The 22,482-nt window shown below is 44.1% G+C and overlaps 1 protein-coding gene and 1 long non-coding RNA gene across 6 annotated transcripts in view; one reads left to right on the top strand and one right to left on the bottom strand.

The window, feature by feature from the left end:
• PRLR (prolactin receptor) overlaps positions 1 to 22,482 on the top strand; it is a 293,258-nt gene that overhangs the window by 103,253 nt on the left and 167,523 nt on the right. The window lies entirely within an intron of this gene.
• On the bottom strand, positions 4,454 to 19,699 carry LOC120407381. The gene is made up of 3 exons (XR_005599926.1): positions 19,369 to 19,699; positions 6,586 to 6,663; positions 4,454 to 5,513 (listed from the first exon to the last, which is right to left on the bottom strand). It is a non-coding gene; the product is annotated as an uncharacterized LOC120407381 (long non-coding RNA).

Here is a 22,482-nt window from a genome sequence, read left to right as displayed (position 1 = left end):
GCTGCCCATGGGCTTCTGCCGTGGGCGAGGGGCACGTAACCTTAGCCCCCCCTGCCTAGGGCTGAAACCCTCAGGCTTTGGCCCTGGGTGGTGGGCCTCGGGCTTCGGCTTTTGCCCTGGGCCCCAGCAAATCTAACACCAGCCTTGGCAACCCCATTAAAATGGGGTTGTGACCCATTTTGGGGTCCCAACTCACAGTTTGAGAGCCCCTGTCCTAGATGTTAGGGGTGAATGATGGTTTTCTGGTGAGTGAAAATTATTTTAGGCTTTGACTTCTAGTGCCAAACAGGAGGTAAGTAAAATTAAGCATGACCGCATCTTACTTAGGACATTATTCAAGTGTTTGAATGGCTCCAACAGAAGTGGAAGGGGAGGGCACTCAGACACATACAAGATTAGGTCTATTGTGCAGAGCTTCTCTTGCTGTACTGTAGTTATAAGACCCAACATTTTCTATACACTATTTACATCTTGAGCAGTACAGGATGTCTTCTGTAATCAGATTGTACTAATAATCTTCTTAGAGTGCTATATACTGTACAGATATTCTCATAATCCCATTGCCTCTAATACTGGGATAATTGGTCAAACTAGCAGTAATGAACATTGGTATCAAGCTATAATACAGTTTGACCACAATCCCCACTTCCTTGCAGCCTCAGAAGTGGGGAAGTTGTGTCTATATCCGTAGAGGAGAGAAAATCTTTTGCTCTTTCTAAGAATCAACCCCACCACATACTCTTCTTTCCCTCCTGCGCTGGAGAATGGGAGCTTCGTGGCTGATTGATGGGACATGGGTTAGGCATAGCATAATCTTATTGAATCCTGCATACCAAAGGCAAGGGTTTCTAAGCCCTTCTGCCACATAGGGACCATGATTCTGAGCCTAGAGGAAAGCTGCAGCAGCAAGCAGGTACCAGAGGAGTCAGCAAGGTTGGGGGGATCCCCAGTAGCATTAGGATGACCAGTGGGGTTCCAGTAAGAATGGGGTGGAGGTCACCCCCGGGGACACAACAGACACAGCCAGTGCAGCATGTGGTCAGCCCAGCAGCTGTTTAGTGGCTGGGCCCCTAAGGGCATGTCTACACTGCAATTAAACACCTTTGGCTGACCCTTGCCAACTGATTCTGGGTTGGGCTAAGGGGCTGTTCAATTGCAGTATAGATACTTGGGCTGGAGCCTGGGCTCTAGGATCCTGTGAGGGGGAAGGATACCAGAGCTTGAGCTGCAGCCCAAGCCCGAACATCTACACCAAACTTTTCCTGTTGCACCTCCCCTGCGCCCCCTTACTAGTAATGGAATTTACCTGCATTCCCCCCCTCCATTACTGCACAGCCAAGGCTTCCTCAGCAGAGGAGCTTGGGCTGAAGACAGAATTGGGTTTAGAACTGGGAAAGAGGAAGGAGAGGGAATGAGGGCAGAGCTGGGGTGGGGTGGGGCTGGGTGGCACTCTTTTCTCCCCCACCAAGGGTTCCTCTGTTCCCCCTGGGGGGGGCATGCCCCACAGTTTGGGGACTACTGGTCTACACTATCATTAAACATCCCTTTAGCTCAAACTTCATGAGCCAGTCAGCTGGAATGGTACAGCCACGGGTGTCTAATTGCAGTGCAGACATCCTTTAAAAACCAAGGACCCAGAGCTTTTCCCTTGTGGGGGTGACATTAACCTTGCTTGTCCCAAGCAGAAGCCGTGGAGGATAGCACTAAGTGTGGGTCTTTCCTCAGGGAACTCTGGGGGTGTCCCCCAAGCTGTGGTGCCCACGAGGTTTTCCTTCAACAGGGGGCTAGGGGCTTCCCCACACAGATAGTGTCAGAGGAGTTCTCTTCCCCCTGGATTCTCCAGGAGCTAGCAGCAGTCGAGTACAGGCTCCATGGCCTGCCTGTGGCAGGAACGGACTGTGATTTCCTGGGTCCCAGTGCCCAGACACTTGTAGGTGGGGGTGTATGCAAAGCAACCTCTGAGGGGGGAACATGGGCATTGACCCCTTATAGGCTATGCATGGTGCAAGATTAGGGTAGTGACAGCAGCCAGTAGGGTGTGGGTCCTTTCAGCGGGCATGATGTTACAGCTCAAGCACCTTTTAATCCAACTCAGAGGGAATACAGGGGCCAAGGCTATTGAGATTGCTTCCCCCTGCATGGTGGTGTTTGGTGTGGTGGGTGCTCCAGCAGGTAACAGTCTCAAGTTTTTCACTGAGATGGGGTTAAGTAGGAGTGGCTGCTCCAGTCATGCTGCACCTTCTCAAAGTCAATAGAGATCATGTTTAAAAGACAAGATAAATAATCACCCTATGACATAAGAAAGCTAGGATGGAAGTTATGGCAGAGAGAGATAAGAAGGGATCTGGGAAACAGGTTTATCATCTACCGCATAGGTGCAGGCAGGCTGTTGGACAGATATTTGGAGGGAGGCCTGGCCTCTCAAAATATAACAAATTAGTCTGTTGGGCCCACAGTGCATTTAGACCTATGGCATGAGCTAAGTCAGAGGAACTTGGACTAATGGCTGAAATGGCACCAGACTGGTACTGAAATATGGTTAGAATGAATGGCTTTGGCTTATCTGGTGTCTTTCTGTGTACTGACAGTGGTTTATGGATTTCATGATAGTCAATCTGGGGACCTGATCTTAGCAAGCAACTATGCTGGGCCTTCTCTGAGGGCAAATGTTGTGTGTGGGTTTGTTGGTTTGTTTGTTTTTAAATTACTAGCACACATGGAACACCTGTTTGCCCCACCTTCTGTGGGAGGTGAGACTCTACAACAACAGGGTGGGGTCAATTGGGCCCTCCCCAAGTAGGCACAAGACTAGTAGAGGGATCATGGGAATACCCTCATCAGCATTTGAGACCAAGGTGCTGTGGGTACTCCTGTGTGACTCACCAGGATGAGGGTAAGCACAGTGTGGGAGGGGTGCTCAGTGAGACTAAAGATATCAAATGAAGGGTTAGACTTGATAGAATGATACCAGACTGCAAACTCCTTAGAGGATTTACATTGCATAGGAAAATAAGTTTTTAAAAGCTCCAATGCCTTTCAGGATAGTGGAACTGTGAACCTCTCTTTTGAAGCAGGTGCCCAGAAAGATACCTATGAAGGTTGTGGCTCAAGTGACATTCTTATGAGGAAACTAGTAAATGATGGGAAAGACCTAGCACAATGACTTATTTCTTATTCTTCTCCCAGCCCCTCCCACGCCCAGCTTTGCTCTGGCTCCAGCCATGGTCCTGGCCCCGTCCCCCGCCCCACATCAGCCCCCTGCCTTGGCTGCTGGCTGCAGCTCCATTCTCGGTCCTGGGGCAAAGCAGGGAGCAGAGCTGCACCTGGCCACTGGCCACACCCCAGCCCAGCTTCAGCTCCACTCCCACCTCCAGCCTCAGCCATCCGCTGTGGCACTGCTCCCAGCCCCATCTAGATGTGCAGGAAAAAGTATTGTGCCTTTGGGCCACAGGTAACTGACCTGTTCACAGCTGGGCCTCGGCAGTGAGGCAGCTCTGAATTGTCAAAGATAGTAGGCAGATGCCCTCTTGCATTTGTTGGTTAGGGGAGGGGCCATGTGAACATTTCCATATGCACTGGGGTAAAGGAGTAGAGTTAAGGTGTGGAGTCAGTTCCTTTCCTAAGGTTAAGCATAACCTTGCTTGAGATGCTACAGCGGAGCCACCATGCCTTTGTGGGAGGTCTATGCCAGAAGAAGGGTAAATTGACAAGTGGCTAAATTTATGTGAGTGGGAAAGGCTGATAATTGCAGATTCAGTACCTGAGCACACCTCTGGGACCGGGGAGCAGATATGATTTTGACTGCTATTAGGAAAGGGATTTATTAACAAACTGGGCATTGGACACGGGTAAGGGGAAGGAGCCAAGCGAATTGCTGGCATCTTGTGGTGGTAGGTGCCCAGTACAGCTAATCATTCAACAGAGGGTGAAGATGCCTCATAAAGTGGAACTGGAAGTGGGTTAGGAAAATGGGGCTGGGGGCTCCAAATATCTGGTACAGCAAGGAAACAGCCCTCTCGCCACCCCCTCAACCCTTGTACAAGCAGGGCTACAAATCACGCTGCCGCGGAGCTCAACCGAGCCGCTGGAAGACGGTCATGCGGAGCTCAACCGAGCGCCTGCTTGGTGCGCTGGGGTCTAGAGCCGCCCCTGCGTACAAGGGGAGGGTGGTGAGATTCCCAACAGCAGTTGTAGCACCAGATGGAATGGGGGTGGGGGGCTGAGGGCAGCCCTTCATCCTTCCTTTGTAATCTGTACCACTTGGTGAAGTGCACTGGATGAGTTATTGATGGCTGTTTGTTGTATAACATGGGAAAAAAAACAGCAGCACACTACGTGTCATTAATCCCAAGTGGGCAATTTTTAACCTTCCAGAAGGTGTCACTGAGGATGTCTGTATACCTTTTGTCTTGATTATTCTATTATAAAATAGTTTTTCTTTTGACACTATCTTCATTTTGATGGCATTTTATGGACCTGAAATGGATTATACAGAGGGGATATAAAGTCTTTTATGGTATAGTTTCAGCTTGATACCCTAGATTAGAATCAGATTTTTGGTGGATTCTTTGCTCCAACTAGAGAAACATGTGTTTAGTACTTGCAATTTTTTTCTCATTTCTCTCGCTGATGTTGTAGATGTGGTGAGTGCCATCAGTAATTAAAGTGGGCTGGACTCATGAGTACATAGTTTCAATTCCTCTTTACTAGGTGCAACACTGTTCCAGGAACCCTCTACTCTTACCTGCAACTCCCAACTTCATTCTCCACATTCCCATTAATTCTCTATGGCCTACAATACGGTGACCAACCAGCCTTGTCATGCCTACAGGTCACCACTTGTGGTATGCCAGCATCTGAAACACCGCTCACACATCTTAGGGTTCAGCTACCCTTGTGCTGAAGCCTGGTGACTTGTATTGTGTAAAGCATGTAAAAATTCATTATATTCTGCATCAAACTATGGAGTGCACCAGGTTCTCTGATAATTCAAAATGCATGAGCTCAGAAGCATCCTGGCATCCTACATCATCCTCCCACCCCCATCTCCCTGTTCAGCTTTAACTTGTGCACACCAATGGCAAGGAGGTGTGGGCTGCCAGAATGCTGAGAACTTGTAGACAGGGTACATTGGGTTGGGGGCAGCTGTCCAGAGGATGTAGGGGAGGTCACTGTTTGCCATTAGAGGAAGCCAGGACTGTGCCTTTGCTGTATACAGGAGCCAGATCCAGGACAGTAAGAATTAAAACAGATGGAGCATAAAGAATGGAATGGTCATCTGACCTCTCCAGATCTACTCCCAATCACCTGGCTTTGGTTCTCTTTTAGGGGCTGAGAGAGTGTTTTGGCAGCACATGAGCTTTGGCAGCACATGAGATCTCCCACTCCCTGCTACCCTGGCCGACCTTCTTTGGCTGCTTTAGTTTTCTTTCTTAAGCAGCCAGTGCTGCTGTGCCTGGCTGAACTTGCTGATCTGTTGATGTCAGAAGTGGGAGGAGGGGTGCGGACTTTGTCTGAAAAAGCAGAAAGAAAAGGATAAAATTAGAGATGATACTAGAACTTTCTAAGATCTTTAAAATGCCTTGCCTGATTAGTGTAAAACTTTGCCAAGAGACCAAACATAAAATTTCAGTTTGAAGGGAGAGATTCATCATAAGAGAGAGATCTCCTTTCTTCAGCAAGTTTCATCTCGTAGAAGGAAAATCTGAATCTCTTTGCATTTTATCATTAACTTTAAGCAGCTTATGTCAAGGATTGTTTTATTGTAGTTCCTGTTTAACCTGGAGAATTGCAAATAGTTTTGCAAATTATTCATCCTTTCAGGACCTAGGCCTTCAAACTCTTGCACTCTATTTGCCATGTAAATCTCCAGTGGTCTTATTGCATCTTTCTAATAAATATTGGTCTTCAACACTTCAAAAGGGTTAAGGCAATTGTTGTAGTCTGGCATAGTCTCGCTTATGTGTGAAATTGGTGTGTTGTAACATGCATGTACTATAGTACTGTGAAAAGACAAGGGGCTAGATTGAGAAAGGTACCTAAATTTAGTATTTAAACACCTAAACCCCATTTCTGGCACTACTGCAATTCACAAAACTCCTGGCGAACCCTAAACACACCCTAAATGCACCTAAACTCACTCAACACCTAAATTTTTTTCAGCAAAAAGTTCTCTCCACTCTTATGTTTCTGACTCGGATAATGTGTGCTGCTGCGTCTTTAGCTCACCTGAGGGGCTCTGAATCCAGTCAGGATTGGGCCCTCAGGTGAGTTCACACCCAGCAGCCAAGGGTTGGGGAAAGGAGGCTCTCCCTCAACTTTGAACCCAGTAGTTAGAGGATATGCATGTGGGAGGCTCCTGTGGAAGTTGTTACACTCTCAATAAATAAATGAAGGGTCATTGGGCCAGAGAGAGACTGACACTCTTGCCTGGGGGTTAGAGCACTGACTCAAGATATGGGAGACCCAGGATCCAGCTGCTTTGGATGAATAATTAGTCATTGCAGTGAAGTGGAGCAGCTGCTTCAGGAGAGAGTGAAGTAGCCCCACTCAGAACATCTCATGGCCCAATGGTTAGGCACTCACCTGGGAAGTGGTAGATCTCTTTTCAACTCCCTTCTTCTCATCAGGTGGAGGGGGGACTTGAACTGGGGTTTCCCCCATCTAGAGTGACCAGACAGCAATTGGGACGGGGGTGGGGGGTAATAGACAAAGCCCCAAAAAATCAGGACTGTCCCTATAAAAATCGGATCATCTGGTCACCCTACCCTCATCCCATGTGAGTACTCTTACTATGAGGGTGCTCCTCCTAAACACCATAGGTGTCTAACGCCAAAGAGGGCTCACAGCTGAGAATAGCCAGCAGTGATAGAGGCTCCCTACAGCCTGGACTTAGGTGCCTATCTCCATGAGAGGGGCAGGGCTTAGCACACACCCGTCTTGTCAGCATCTCCTATTGGCTAGCTTAGGCAGCTCCTTGTCTAGTATGCGGGCTTTTGTGAATCTTAGTCTAAGGCACCTGTCTCTGCTAATTCATTGTATAGGGAGCCTAGGCACCTAACTCAGATTTAGTGAATCATAGTGTGTGTTCCTCTGATTTTTTCTCCCCGCCACCCCGCCACCCCCAAGTCACCTAAAAGTTTGCTTAGGTGATTTTGTGATCTAGGCCAAAGTGATTGAATGTATTTATGCCACTGTCTCAAAAACCAGTTTATGCTGAATTTGTCCTACCTTCTGACCCCTCAAAAATGATATTGGAAAGTAATGATTGTTTTCTATTATAATTTTCCACAACAGCACTTCTTTGCTATGTACGAAATGCAAGGGATTTGTTATGTAATAAATACAAGCAGGACCTCTGAGAAGGGTGGCAACAGGTTTACATTATGCTATGTTTAAGGGAAACAAAAACTAGTTAAATATTTATGGGTCGTGCTTTTACATTATCTATTCATCTTCATTTGAAAATGCAAAGAACAGATTTTTGTTTGCTTTTAAAAAAGCATAATTGCTTAAACTTCATGTGAGTGGAATTTACATATTTTAGCATAGGACTGTCTTGTCTGCATGCAACTTTGGCTTTTATGTTTGCCCTTAACAAACACATGATATTAATTGTCCTAAATTCCCGTTTGCCAGTTGCTATGCTGTGTTAGCTTGTGAAAGGATTCTTCTGTAGTCTATTACGAAAGATTGCAATTATTTACTAAGTGGTTGAATAGCTGGGGAATATCTCCCACTGAACAGTGGCCAATTGAATTTCCACTGACACATGCTCCAACCTCAACTGTTACACTCTATTAATATAGGCAGTTTCCCACATCAAAAGGTGAGTTTTGCACCAAAGTTCTAAAACCTCCTCCTTTAAATTTGCCCTAAATCCAGATGTCCATAGAAAACCAGCATCATACTCTGGATATGAAATGGACTTTAGAATCTATATATACTCAATCAAAAAGTGAAGAAAATCAGGTACCTTATTCTTCTTTCAGAGATATTTTAAATGAAAAAATACTCTCTCTGCAGTAGTTAGTCCTTCCAATGCTCATGCTTTCAGTGAATCAAATCAAATATGTGAGGTATCTAGTAGGAGCCCTCCTGGGGTCATCAAAGTACATACCAAAGGGTGAGAATGAGATTAGCAGTGTGGCTACTTGTGATTTGCATTTCCTTCACCCTACACAAGACTGATATTTTGTCATTGTCTGATGCAGCCTTTGGTCTTCCCAGCTTTAAATGGAACAAATAATTTTAAAATCAAAAGTAAAACTTTTCATCTCATGTAGAGAAATGTATATTTCTTCCCTAGGAGTTAGTTCACACTGCTTCTCAAATGTAAGATCTAGCAATGGCTACCCATGTAAGACTGACAGAGAGAGAATTACTTTCCCTTTCTATAGCTTTTATTTCTTATAATGGAGGGTATCCATTGGTTTGGACAGACCGTCCCTGTGTTGTTCCTTTTGTGATGTTACATCTTTCTTTCTGTTAAAGCCACCGTAGATAATGGAATTATTGGTGTTTGTCTACTAATTTATATAGTTTCAGTTTTGGAAGTCCCCTCCTGGGATGAGATTATGATGCTGCAGTAGTCCACCATAGGGAGGCTGAACTCCAAGGAAGGAAAGGGGCTGGGTGTGGGGGAGGCCAGGCCAAGTTGCCTCTATTGTGGTGTAGTGAGCAGCTCTAAGCTATTTATGTCCAGAATAGTGGATAGAAGAAAAATTACTGGTAAGGAAATTAATTTTTCTCCTATTTAGATTTATAAAAGTAAAAATAAGGCAGCTATGAGGCCCTAAGTGTCTTTAATACTTGATTAAAATAAGCAAACAGACAAATCCAGCAACTAATCTTCACTTTTATAATAAAAATAAACCACTTGGAAAGTACCCCACCACTCAGATACCAACTCTGATATCTCTCTCATCCTAATCCCCCAAAAGACAGGGCATCAAATATGATCTAAAGCTGTGGTTCTCAAGAAGGGGTATGGAGTATGCAGAGGTCTTCCAGGGGGTACCTCAGCTCATCTAGATATTTGCCTAGTTTTACAACAGGCTACATAAAAAGCACTAGCAAAGTCAGTACAACCTAAAATTTCATACAGACAATGACTTGTTCATACTGCCCTATATATTATACACTGCAATGCAAGTAAATATTTATATTCCAATTGATTTATTTCATAATTATATGGTAAAAATAAGAAAGTAAACAATTTTTCAGTAATAGTGTGCTGTGACACTTTTTTGTATTTTTATGTCTGATTTTGTAAGCAAATAGTTTTTAAGTGAGGTGAAACTTGAGGGTACGCAAGACAAATCAGACTCCTGAAAGGGGTACAGTAGTCTGGAAATGTTGAGAGCCACTGGTCTAAAGGCATGCTGCAAAATCCAATACTTTGAGCTATATCAGGGGTCGGCAACCTTTCAGAAGTGGTGTGCCGAGTCTTCATTTATTCACTCTAATTTAAGGTTTTGAGTGCCAGTAATACATTTTAACATTTTTAGAAGGTCTCTTTCTATGAGTCTATAATATATAACTAAACTATTGTTGTATGTAAAGTAAATAAAGTTTTTAAAATGTTTAAGAAGCTTCATTTAAAATTAAATTAAAATGCAGAGCCCCCCAAACTGGTGGCCAGGACCCAGGCAGTGTGAGTGCCACTGAAAATCAGCTCGCATGCCACCTTCGGCACACATGCCATAGGTTGCCTACCCCTGAGCTATATCAGCCCAATGGGGAAAGAGAGTTCCAAAATTAAGAGGCCCTTCACAGAGAATGACCTGCCAATAGCTCCTTCCCTTCTAAAAGCTGAGGGATGTGTGTAGCTACAGCACCTCTTCTGATCTAATCTCTACAGAGGCAATATAGTTTGACTATCCTTCCCCATCTGGACAAGGACCAGTTCAATGTAATTGGAGGTCACTGTATTATCTCTTGCCCTAAGTGAGTATATTACTCTTATGCCATAGATTCTGAACCAAGAAGGGTCCATTGTGAATTTGTCATCATATCATATAGTCTGACCTCCTGAATAATGCATAGTACTTCCACTAAATAATTCCTAGAGACTATCTTTTAGAAAACCTCCCTTTGTTAAAAGGTCATCGTGGATTTGTCATCCGCCGAATTCAGATAAACTTTAACTTTGATCTGCAAAACATACAAACTGTAAAGTATGATAACACAACAGCCATACTTAATCAAGAGAGATTTTTGTTTTGTTTTTGTTTTTTCTTTTAAGGTTGAAATACTTCACGAGAATGAAGCCAGCAGTTTTTACCAATTAAGAGCTACTTCCTGCAAACATTATTAAGTGTAATGCATACCACTACTGTGAATAGTCACATTTAAAAGAATATCCTAGTACTGTAGTTGACACTATATATCTGGTAGGAGCCTTGAGTATTTGGGTTGTCAGTAGATAAGGAAATAGTCTGCCCACCTTCTGAGATTTTTAAACCTGGGATCTCTACTCTGTGCCTTCACAAGTCCTCTGAGAGACAAGAGTTGTATATAGTGTGATTCATATCCTCATATTACACTGAAAGATAGATTTATTTATTGCAGTAATCTATTTCCTGATAAAAGCATTACCGTTTATGTGCTAAAACCTGTTGCTGTATTCTGCAACATATGTCATTATGCTACTGTAACTTATCAGCTATCTTTTCCAACTGTGCATAATAGCTAAGAATTAACAGTACCTTTATATCACAACTTAAAATAAAATCCACGGATGATCAATGTATTCAACATTCTAATTACTAGGAATATCTGAAATACTTCTGGAAGGATAAACTTTGTGGCAAGACAAACTTTTTAATGGTGTTTATCATAAATTTTAAAACTTAAGGTTTGCATCATTTCTAAACACTTTACATTACAGAATTGAATCATAGAATCATAGAATTCAAGATCAGAAGGGACCATTATGATCATCTAGTCTGACCTCCTACAAGATGCAGGCCACATAAGCCGATCCACCCACTCCTTAAGCAAGCGACTCCTGCCCCATGCCTCGGAGGAAGGCGAAAAACCTCCAGGGCCACTGCCAATCTATCCTGGAGGAAAATTCCTTCCCGACCCCAAATATGGCGGTCAGCTGAACCCCGAGCATGCGGGCAAGACTCTCCAGCCATACCCTCTGGAAAAAGGCTAACAATATCCTATCATTGACCCATTGTACTAATTACCAGTGTGGCACTTAATTGACCTATTGACTAAGCCCGTTATCCTATCATACCATCTCCTCCATAAACTTATCTACCTTAATCTTAAAGTCATGGAGGTCCTTCGCCCCCACTGTTTCCTTCGGAAGGCTGTTCCAGAATTGCACTCCTCTGATGGTTAGAAACCTTCGTCTAATTTCAAGCCTAAATTTCCTGACTGACAATTTATATCCATTTGTCCTCGTGTCCACATTAGCACTGAGCTGAAATAATTCCTCTCCTTCCCTGGTATTTATCCCTCTGATATATTTAAAGAGTGCAAGCATATCTCCTCTTATCCTTCTTTTGGTTAAGGAAAACAAACCGAGCTCCTCAAGTCTCCTTTCATACGACAGGCTTTCCATTCCTCGGATCATTCTAGTGGCCCTTCTTTGTACCCGTTCCAGTTTGAATTCATCCTTCTTAAACATGGGAGACCAAAACTGCACACAATACTCCAAATGAGGTCTCACCAACGCCTTATATAACGGGACTAGCACCTCCTTATCCCTACTAGAAATACCTCGACTAATGCATCCAAGACTGCATTAGCTTTTTTAACGGCCACATCACATTGCCTACTCATAGTCATCCTATGATCAACCAGGACTCCTAGGTCCTTCTCCTCCTCCATTACTTCCAACTGGTGCGTCCCCAGCTTATAACTAAAGTTCTTGTTAGTCATCCCTAAATGCATAACCTTACACTTCTCACTATTGAATTTCATCCTGTTACTAATACTCCAGTTTACAAGGTCATCCAAATCTCCCTGGAGGATATCCCGATCCTTTTCCGAATTTGCAATACCTCCCAACTTGGTGTCATCCGCAAACTTTATCAGCCCACTCCTACTCTTGGTTCCCAGGTCAGCGATAAATAGATTGAATAAAATCGGACCCAAAACCGAACCTTGAGGAACTCCACTGGTAACCCCCCTCCAACCCTGTATACTGTATGTGATAGGAAAGTGGACATGCTCTGTGGCATATCTAAACTCCGTCAACAAACCCTGGTGGTTTTTTTGTCATTTTCCTCATTAAGTAGGGAATATGTAAGAATAAATAGGAAAATATAACTGGGGTAAGTTAGCTAGTGGTGCAATGGATAATGATTCCACCGATTCGCCATACTGTCTTACTTGAATAATGCAGTTGGTGTACATAGATGATAGCTAAGAAGACTGACTACTACCTCAAAGAGGTTTGGTCCAATTTTATACTCTAACACAGATTCCTTTCTTTGTCCTATCATAAAGGGAAAGCAAGTTGGTTTATTTAACAAAAGGCACCATTTTAAAGTTCCAATGTCTGTCTTATTTTTTATTAAACAGCTTACCATTGTAACATAATACTGGCAATTTAGATGGATGTGAAGTGAGGCTTGAGAGTAGGGGCTTGTGGTGGAAGGGAGGCTCAAAGAACTAAGCCTTTAAAAATAAATTGAGAGGGAATAACGAATACAACGAGGTGGACTGCATCAAGAAGCAATCAGATGTAGCCTGATAAGAGCAGATACTTGAGGGGAGAAATGAGTTAAGGGCTTTCAAGAGGTGGAAGGAGTTGACAGTACATAATACTCAAGCCAGGCTGTACCAAGAGGTTAGGACAAATGTAGTGCTGTGCAGAGCTTTGAAAATGAGACTTAAGTAGTTTAAGTGTGTTGTACAATTAGACTAGAAGCCAGTGCATGGTGGGGAGTGTTGCATGATCAGAGCAGTGATCAAGGTAGATCAACATGAGATAGTTATTCAAGGGTATGGAGAGGGGAGAGATAAAGAGGCCTGCTAGTAGAAGGTCATTGTAGTGCAAGATGTCAAAGGTTTAGATAAGAGTTTTGGCAGTGGACGCATTCCAGTGTGTCAGAGAAGAAGGTTTACTAAGTTACTCAGAGGTTAATGGCAGAAAGCAAGGAAACTTCAAAAAGAAGCATATGGTTAAATACTGTGCAGTGAATTTTCTGTTCTCGACAGATATTGTCAGGGTGGAATTGATTTAAATCACTATTCAGGAAGACTCGATTTAATCACTTTAATACTACTGCAAAATGTGGGACTACTGCAGAATGATCTCTTCAGAGAGGCAGAAGCACAAACAAGCAGTTCTCCTATCTGTGCATCAAAACAGCTCTAGTTGTCAACTACAGTGCTGTGCAGATGGCTAAGATGGCAAAAGGATTATCTGCTTTTAAGTGTCTGCTGAAATAAGCACTTAGCACGTTGAGCATCTATTGCCACAAGCAGTGAAAATGTGTATTTGGCACACAAGTAATCACAGAAAAGCTTCTGTTTAATGGACCCTCATCAAACAACTACTGTGTTACATGTTCTTATCAGAGAGACAGATGGTTCAATCCAGGCCTTTGTATATAAAATGGAAACTATACAGTACATAACGTGAACTAATAGCATGAGTCACCAGCTTCACTACATATCAAAATGTAACTAATAAGGAGGCCTCCAGGAACCATTCTAGCCCATTAACGAAAAAAGGGGGAAAGCAATAAAACTCAGACTGAGACAGTGCCAAGCATGAAACATTTAAATGAATTCACTGTCTTTACTACCGCACACATGAAAATCTAAACTAGAATTGGGTCAATGAAACTATGTAGTAGGAGACTCCTCTTCAAAGCCAACTCCCTAACATCAGAGAATCATCCTCTGACTGATTGTATGACTTGGACTATCTGTATCCCCAGTGGAAATTTTTCATCCTAGTTCCTTGGGATATTGGCAGCTGCTAGAGCAAAAATAGAATGGAGACTGGAATGTGTGACAGATATGGTGCTGTTCTGCAATTTATGAATACAGTACCCTCACATAGTTATTGAGATGTTCACTGTATGAATATTTTGGTTTAGTTTTTATAGAGGGCTGTAAGGAAAACCAGCAGCAAGGAAGAAGAGATCAAGATAAGCCACTCCTCAGCCAGGGCCGACTCTACAGTTTTCACCGCCCCAAGCAGGGCACCGAATTGCCGCCGCAGATGGCGGGGATAGTCCTGTGCCCTTAGGGCGGCAGGTGCGTTTCCGTGGCAGCGGCAATTCGGCGGCAGCTTCTATGTTTACCTGAAGCCGCCGCAGACAGCTAAACATAGAAGCTGCTGCCAAATTGCTGCCACCGTGGAAATGCGCCTGCCGTCCTAAGGGCACACGGACTGCCCCAACTGTCCGCGGCGGCAATTCGGCGTGCTGCTTGGGGGCAAAACAGGGATTGCCGCCCCAAGCACCAGCTTGGAATGCTGGTGCCTGGAGCCGGCCCTGTCCTCAGCATATCATTGAGGGTTGTTACAGGACAATGGCAAAGCCACTGCGTTTGAGGATTCTGTCTTGAGCTCCTGCAAAACCTACCAAACTGATTTTTTTGACAAGCAGGGCCCAAAGCCCAGGAACTGATGAGAACAAAGGCACTCTGGTTGTATACAGTGAGACTGTCCAGCGGGGAGGTAGTTATTGGGCAAATCCTGACTGACACCAGCACCTACTCAGGTGGCTATAGGATGTTAGGCAAGACAAACATGCACGTAGAGATTTGTTTTAAAATCTCTTGCACCTTGTTCATAAAGCTGGCCCTGTATATTCTGAACCATTTCTGGATGTACAGCAAAGAGAATGAGAGAAAACCATGCTATTAAAATCCTATTGCCATAAAACTCAGTTGTTACACTACAATGGAATGAAGTATCAGGGGGTAGCCATGTTAGTCTGTATCTGCAAAAACAGCAAGGAGTCCGGTAGCACCTTAAAGACTAGCAGATTTATTTGGGCATAAGCTTTCTTGGGTAAAAAACCTCACTTCACTGCATGCATCTGAAGAAGTGAGGTTTTTTACCCACGAAAACTTATGCCCAAATAAATCTGTTAGTCTTTAAGATGCCACCGGACTCCTGCTTGTTGTAACAATGGAATGGTTATCCAGGATTGTAGCAGACTTCCCTTCTTAAACTTACTGCTTCTTATGATGCTCTTCTTCCAGAGCACTGACAAAGCAATGTTAGGTAATGGTAAATGCTCCACTCAGTAATTTTTTGCACTTGTTTACATCCTTTATCCAAATAGTTGTAACCACTTTACAGCACTAAGTTAATTTAAGCCTCATAGCGATCCTACAAGCTATAAGCATTACATGCATTTACAGATTGAGTTTACCTTCTGTGTGCTTAGATTTGCCAAATACTCAAGCATCCTCTAATCTTGTGGACTGACTTTAACTGCTTCACTGATGTATAGGATCTGGGGTTTTTTCCCCCCCGAGGAGCTGAGCATCCACAATTCCAGATGAAGTCAGTGGGAGCTGTAGCCTCTCAGCCCTTCTGAAAATTAGACCCTAAAAGGCTTCAAGTTGGACTTTCAAAGACTGATATTCTCAAAAGTATCCATTAATTCTATGTTTGGTCCTAAACAGAAACTTACCCAAGACCATTTAGCAAATCAGTTGCATAGACAGGAACAGAATACAGGAATCTTTGTTCTCACTTGTGTACTCTCACTACTAAACATGCATCCTCTCAACAAAATGTATTAAGGGGCAGACTCTGCCATTTTTTACTCATGTTTTGCAGCACCTTAATCTGTGGGAAGCCCTCTGGATTTCAGTGGTCCTCCATAAAGAGTAAGGCACTTCTCAGTGTAAGTTTGGTGGAAGACATCCTTATAAAAAGTGTCACATCCCAATACCCTTTATCTGGATGGGTAGCCCTTACTCCACAACTAGTCCTATTGACTTCAATGGAAGTCCTTCTAGAGAAAAGTACTATTCAGCATAAGTAATGGTATCATAACCCAGCCTAATTGTTTTATTGATGTAAAATATTAAAGCACCAGATTCTACAACCTGTAGTCAGGTTGTATAGTACCTTACTTCTCAGATAGCTGTAGTTACAGGAGACTTCTTTTGCACACTAGAGAGAAACCTAGTTACAATCTACTTTTTTTAGTTGCTTCTGGGGCAGGTGGGTTGCCAGCTTTCTAATCACACAAAACCAAACACCCATGCCCCATCCCTTCTCTGAGACCCCACCCCACTCCATCCCCCCTCCCTCCATTGCTCCCTTTCTGCCACCCTCACTCACTCGCTCATTTGCACTGGGCTGGGGAGGGTCCCTTTTCGACTGGGTGTTCTGGTTGAACACCAGACACGTGGCAATCCTAGGCAGTGCACAATTGCACTGCCCCATACACAAAGCTACAATTCAAACCTTTGCAACTAACACCATAGAAATAAATGGGGCTACGTGAGATTTGGTGGCTTTCAGCAGGAAACTAAGCAAATTTGAATTACAACAAAATGTTGATTTCATATAGTGAATGAACTCCACTCAAATTCTCATCAAGGACTCAGTCCTGTAAGGCGTTAAGCAATTCTCAGGACACTCCTAAGAATCAGGCCTGTATAAGAGGTTGTTTGTGTCTTAAGTTTTTCTCTCCCCACCTCCAGACTGTCTAGAATTTTTCTGACCTTCAGTATTCTTTGGTCTTATTACTTCTTAACATTTCAACTTTTTCCCCCCAGATTTTTATAATGTAGGGATTACTCAATAAACTAGAACCCTTGTGACAGGGTGCTGGGCAAGAACTGCTGACTCAGCCCTCTGTCATGCCAGCTCCCATTAAGGGAAGTAAATTGGAGCTGGCTAGAAAAAAACTGCGCCTAGTTGATGAATGGGAGACAGCTATCCACACAATTAGGCTGGGAGGAAGGAAGCCGGGAAAGAGGAGGAGCAAGGGAGTGGAAGCAGAGCAATAGCTCTTCCCTCCTGCGTGCAGATACTAGAACCCAAGCTGTGCGTGGTTAAAAAGGTGCTGGGAGCACAACCTATAAATAAACAGCACCAGTGGTTACTGAACCCCAGGGTCTCTGAGTGACTTTGTAAGCACAGCTACACCCTACAGTCAAGAATTTGCAAGAGGTATAAACAGTGGCATCAGTACATCATAAAAGCTACATCTACACTACCTGCCTGAACCCATGGGTACATATTCAGCACAACTACCCTATGCCTCCACTCCTGCTGCCATGGCTATACTACTATTTGTAGCATGCTATCTTGATAAGAGCTAGCATGATTGTCTGTGCAAACTGGGAATCACACCCCAAGCTCATAGTGTAGACATTCCAAGACACAAGCAATATTGCTCATAGAAATCCATCATCTCAATGTGGCACACTGGCAGAACTCAGTCTAGTTAGTATACAGAGTCTATCAAAGCAAGGTGAGATTCCAAAACTTTTATAGCATCACAGTGATGTGCTGCCAATATTTTAACAAGACCTCTCACAAAAATTTCCCCTTTACCCTGTGATATTTATGTTCCACATACCAGCAGAACAGAGGGCGTCAGAAACCAGAAAATCTATTATTTTCCTTATTAAACAAAACACTTTTTTCATTCCTAAGGAAGGAGGCAATGACACTTAGCCAAAACATTTATATAAAGCTCTACTTTGCAGGAAGTGTTTTGACTTTGTTCCTGAAACATATACAGAATATATCACTAGTGTAGAGCAGGGTTGAGCTTGGATAGTTTGGAGGAAGATTGGGTGAGGGAAATATCTTGAAGGGTGTGACTGGAGTCCCGTGGAGCCAACTGAAGTCACTCAGTTAGGGTGGACTGCAAAGAATGGGCCAGACAATCCCCAAAGCAGGTGGATCTTCCAATACTTAGATTTACCAAACAACTTCTATAATATCTAACTGGTTACCCAGATAGCCAACAACACAGTTCCCTTAAAGTAACCCAGCCTCACGTTTCCACCCAGACATCCAAGTCAAATATGATGAGGATTACTGAAAATCTTAGTCGTCATATAAAAAAGTTCTACCAATTCCAAAGGATCAGACACATTTACCTCCCAGGTTAATTAATATTTCAGATCTTACCCAAATACACACTTACAGCCAATTCTTATTAACTAAAGTCAAATTTATTTAAAAAAGAAAAGAGTATTGGTTAAAAGATCAGTATACATACAGACAGGAGTACAATTCTTGGGGTTCAGAAATTGTAAGCATAGATGGTGAGTTTTGCAGTTGTAAAGAGTTCTTTCAGAAATAGATAGTAGGTTATAGTCCACTCAGGACTGGGATCTCAGTACTTACGGCTTAGGCTTCCCCTGCATGAAACCTCAAGCAGATCTGAGATAAGAAAGGATTGGGACCCAAAGGTCTTTTATACAATTTCAGGCTCTCTTGTGACAGCTTGGAGTCCTTCGGCGAACAATAGGCACTCATGGGGACTTTGAAGTGGACCCATTTCCTAAGCATTGCTGGAATGATCTCCACAGATTAACATAAGGCAATTGCCTGTTTTTTCCACCATTCACAGATGACTTGCTATACGTTTCAAAGAGAGATGAATACAGCAATATCCTATGTTTACAGTTCATTTAAATGCCCTTTTGATCTCTGAATTAACAGAATACAGCATAGACGGGGACTGTTTGATTACATTGTTAATCATTACACAGTATATAAGGAAACACATACAATTAGTATCACCTTTAATTTCTATCACTATAGGTTTAACTCTATATTTGGGGGGGCGGTGGTAATCTGAAAACTTCTTCTCCAAACAGTATCTTTAAATTTACAATACTCTAAAGCATCTTCAAAAGGCATTCCATTGAATATATTTCAAGCTTTACCAGTCAATTTTGCAATCAGGGTAGGAACGATTTTATCAGGGATTTCTATTACACAGAGCCTTTCAAAGATAGACAGATATTCAGCAATATTGTCCTCCTCACTGTATTCAGGACATAAGTGTTCTTATTTGTGGATTTTTGGAGTGAGGGAGTTGTTGGGGTAGGGGGCCTCTGGTGTTAACCCTGCAAAGTTAACTATGATGGTGAGGATGGAATAGGGCAGCTATATCTTGCAGCTAATTAGCAGGCTCTTGGACCCTTATCCGGTATTTATCACCCAGGGCTAGAACGGAAATATAGTGTACCTCCCTGTCCTGTGAGGCAAATAAATAAAGGCGAGAGAAGAATAAAGTAAACAAATAACTTAAGAGACGACAGTGAGATGTGGTTTGACAGTTTGGGGTCTGAAACCCCAGGCCCAACCAAATAGGAACCTTGGCAATAAACAAATAAACCTAAAACAAAATACCCCAGACACTGCGCCATTTCTAGGTGTCGATAGGCAGTAGATACCATTGTCACAGGCGGCTGACGGACCCTGGGTCTCAAGTGCTTCTGCTGATGCTGAAGAGGCGCTTGGCTCTGTGATCACCTGAGGGTGAGCGATCAACAGGGCCTCTGTTTCTTTCTCTGAAAATGATGTGGAGTTCAGAGATTGGTAAGCACAGTCAGTTCTTAATGCTGATGTCTTCAGATGCTGGTCTTCTGATCTTCTGGTCCATGTAGCCGCACAAATACAATGGTACTGTGGCTGCCTCTAGGACAGACAGCAACTAGGCAGCGGGCATTCAGAGTTTATATAGGCACAAGTGCGCCAAGTTCTGAGGTAAACTAGCAACTCTCCTGCGGAACCTGTTTTAACCAGTTCTATGCTGACCGTTGGCTGCCTTTCCTGCCAAAGTTCCAAACGGTGCGAAAATTCAACAAGAAGCTAAACAAAGATGGAGTCGAGCTGTCGTTTGGCAGGCACGCCATTTTGAATTCCAGATCCATATCTAATACATGGTCAAATACCTTTAACCAAATGTAAAGGCATAAAATACAACTTATTCTAAAGCACAAAACAACCTATAATCTCTATTTCATTGGTTAGTGAGTTCTTTAACGTGTTCAGATTGCATATGAACTCCTCAATTAAAGTAAGTTTCTAAATAGTATAAAACTACTAAAAAATGACAGTGAGGGGGGGAAAAAAAACCCTACAGACCTCATACTAACATCAGTGAAAGGGACTGGGGAATAGGTGGTCTAGCCTAGTGATCACAGCTGGGCTGGTGTCCCCAAGCAAGAATGGCAATGAGGCAGTAGTCAGTGAGCAGGGATGGGAGTAATTGCTAGAGTGGGGATCAATAAGCAAGGGTCAGGCTGGAGATCAGAAAGCAAGGTGAGGTCTGGAGTCACAGCAAGCCAGCACTGTGTGGTTACCCAGATAATTTCCTGGCACACCTTCTAAGGTTAAATAGTGAGCATGGGTCAATGATAAGACCACAGGGTACTGTTATGGGCAGTTCTTCCTATGCTGCCTAATCTCCACCAGGCTCCTTGGGGATGGTTCTGCATGGCCTCTTCATAGTGATGTAGGACATCAGCTGGCCCAGGCTTTGCAGACCTGGGTTCTAGTCCCACAGATCCTTACAATCAGCAAGGTAGTGAACCTTTTCACAGCCTACCACGCTTACAGTAATGATCAAAAACACAGGGAGAGCACAACAGTGGGTTCTACAGTAACATCAGCATATGCCAAAATGTACAGAATGCAGAGCCTGTGGGTACGTCTACACTACGGGACTATTCCGAATTTGCATAAACCGGTTTTGTAAAACAGATTTTAGAAACCACACTAAACACATTAAATCGGTGGTGTGCGTCCATGGTCCGGCGCGTCGATTTCTGGCGTTGCACTGTGGGTAGCTATCCCGTAGCTATCCATAGTTTCCGCAGCCCCCCGCCCTTGGCATTTCCAGGTTGAGATCCCAGTGCCTGATGGGGCAAAAATCATTTTCACGGGTGGTTCTGGGTACAGCCTCACCCCCCTCCCCTCCTGACAGCGGCAGACAACCTTTTTGCTTTGTGAATCGTGCAGACGCCATAGCACAGCAAGCATGGACCCTGCTCAGCTCCAGCAGTATATGCTGAACCAGGACGTAAGAGGCGGATACGGCAGCGCAGCTATGACAGTGATGAGGACGTGGACACAGAATTATCTCAAACGGCACTTTGGAGATCCTGATGGTAATGGGGCAGGTTCTATCCATTGACAAGCACTGACTGGTGGGACCGCATTGTGTTGCAGGTGTGGACGATTCCCAGTGGCTGCAAAACTTGGGCACTTTCATGGAACTTTGTGACTTGCCCCTGCCCTGAAACGCCATAATACCAAGATGAGAGCAGCCTACAGTTCTCACAGTGGCGATAGCCCTGTGCCAGACAGCTACCGGTCAGTCGGGAATCAATTTGGAGTTGGAAAATCTACTGTGGGGCTGCTGTGATGCAAGTAGCCAAAGCAATCACTAAGCTGCTGCTACGAAGGTTGTGACTCTGAAGCGTGCAGGCCATAGTGAATGGCTTTGCTGCAATGGGATTCCCTAACTGTGGGGCGATAGATGGAACCCATATCCCTATCTTGGCCGTTTCACAAACATCCATGCGGGATGGCCAGATTCAGAAGCACTACTCTGTTTAACGCTGCAGTAAGGGACTTACTTCCCAGACCAGAAAATAACAGTTGGGGATGTTGAAATGCCTGTCGTTATCCTGGGGACCCAGCCTACCCCTTGATGCCATGGCTCATGAAGCCATACACAGGCAGCCTGGACAGTGGTCAGGATCTGTTCAATTACAGGCTGAGCAAGTGCAGAATGGTGGTGGAATGTGCATTTGGCGCTACTGACTCGCTCAGACCTCAGCCAAACCAATGTCCCCTATGTTATTGCTGCTTGCTGTATTCTCCACAATCTCTGTGAGAGACCTTTATGGCGGGGTGGGAGGCTGAGGCAAATCACCTGAGCCAGACACCAGGGAGATTAGAAGAGCACACCGAGCTTCATCAATGGCCAGGGTACAGTGTGACTGCTGTGTTTGTTGATGAACACCCAACCCCTTGATTGACTCAGTCCCAGTACAGCTTACTTATGCAAATAAAGTCACTCTCATTTAAAAGCATGAATTCTTTATTTTCATTATAAAAGAGGAGAGAAGTAAGGGTGTGCTTTGGGAGGAGGAAAGGAGGGATGGAGAAGGCCATTAAAAAAATTCAGAGTAACGGCATCCTTCTGGTTGGGCTGTCCACGGGGTGGTCTGGGTGAGGAGGCTAAGGAACATGGTGAGGGGAGGGTGGTTATACAGGGGCTGCAGCGGCACTCTGTGATCCTGCGCATGTCAGTTTGATCACACGCAGCCCCAGAGTTGCATCCCGCCACCGCTGATCTTCCTGCCGCAACCGCTGATTTTCCTGCCGGTCTTCCTGCCGCCACCTCTCATCTCGGTTGTCCCTCCTGTCCTCACGTTCACTGGCCTCTTTCCTGTAATTTGAAACCACGTCCTTCCACTCATTCAGATGAGCTCTTGCGTGTAACTTCCATAATATCCGAGAACATCTCATCTCGCGTCTTCTTTTTCTCCGCCTTA

This window comes from Mauremys reevesii, linkage group 6 (assembly GCF_016161935.1).
Source record: "Mauremys reevesii isolate NIE-2019 linkage group 6, ASM1616193v1, whole genome shotgun sequence".
Classification (NCBI taxonomy): domain Eukaryota; kingdom Metazoa; phylum Chordata; order Testudines; family Geoemydidae; genus Mauremys; species Mauremys reevesii.
Note: the sequence above shows the minus strand (reverse complement) of the source record. Positions and strands in the feature narration are given on the sequence as shown.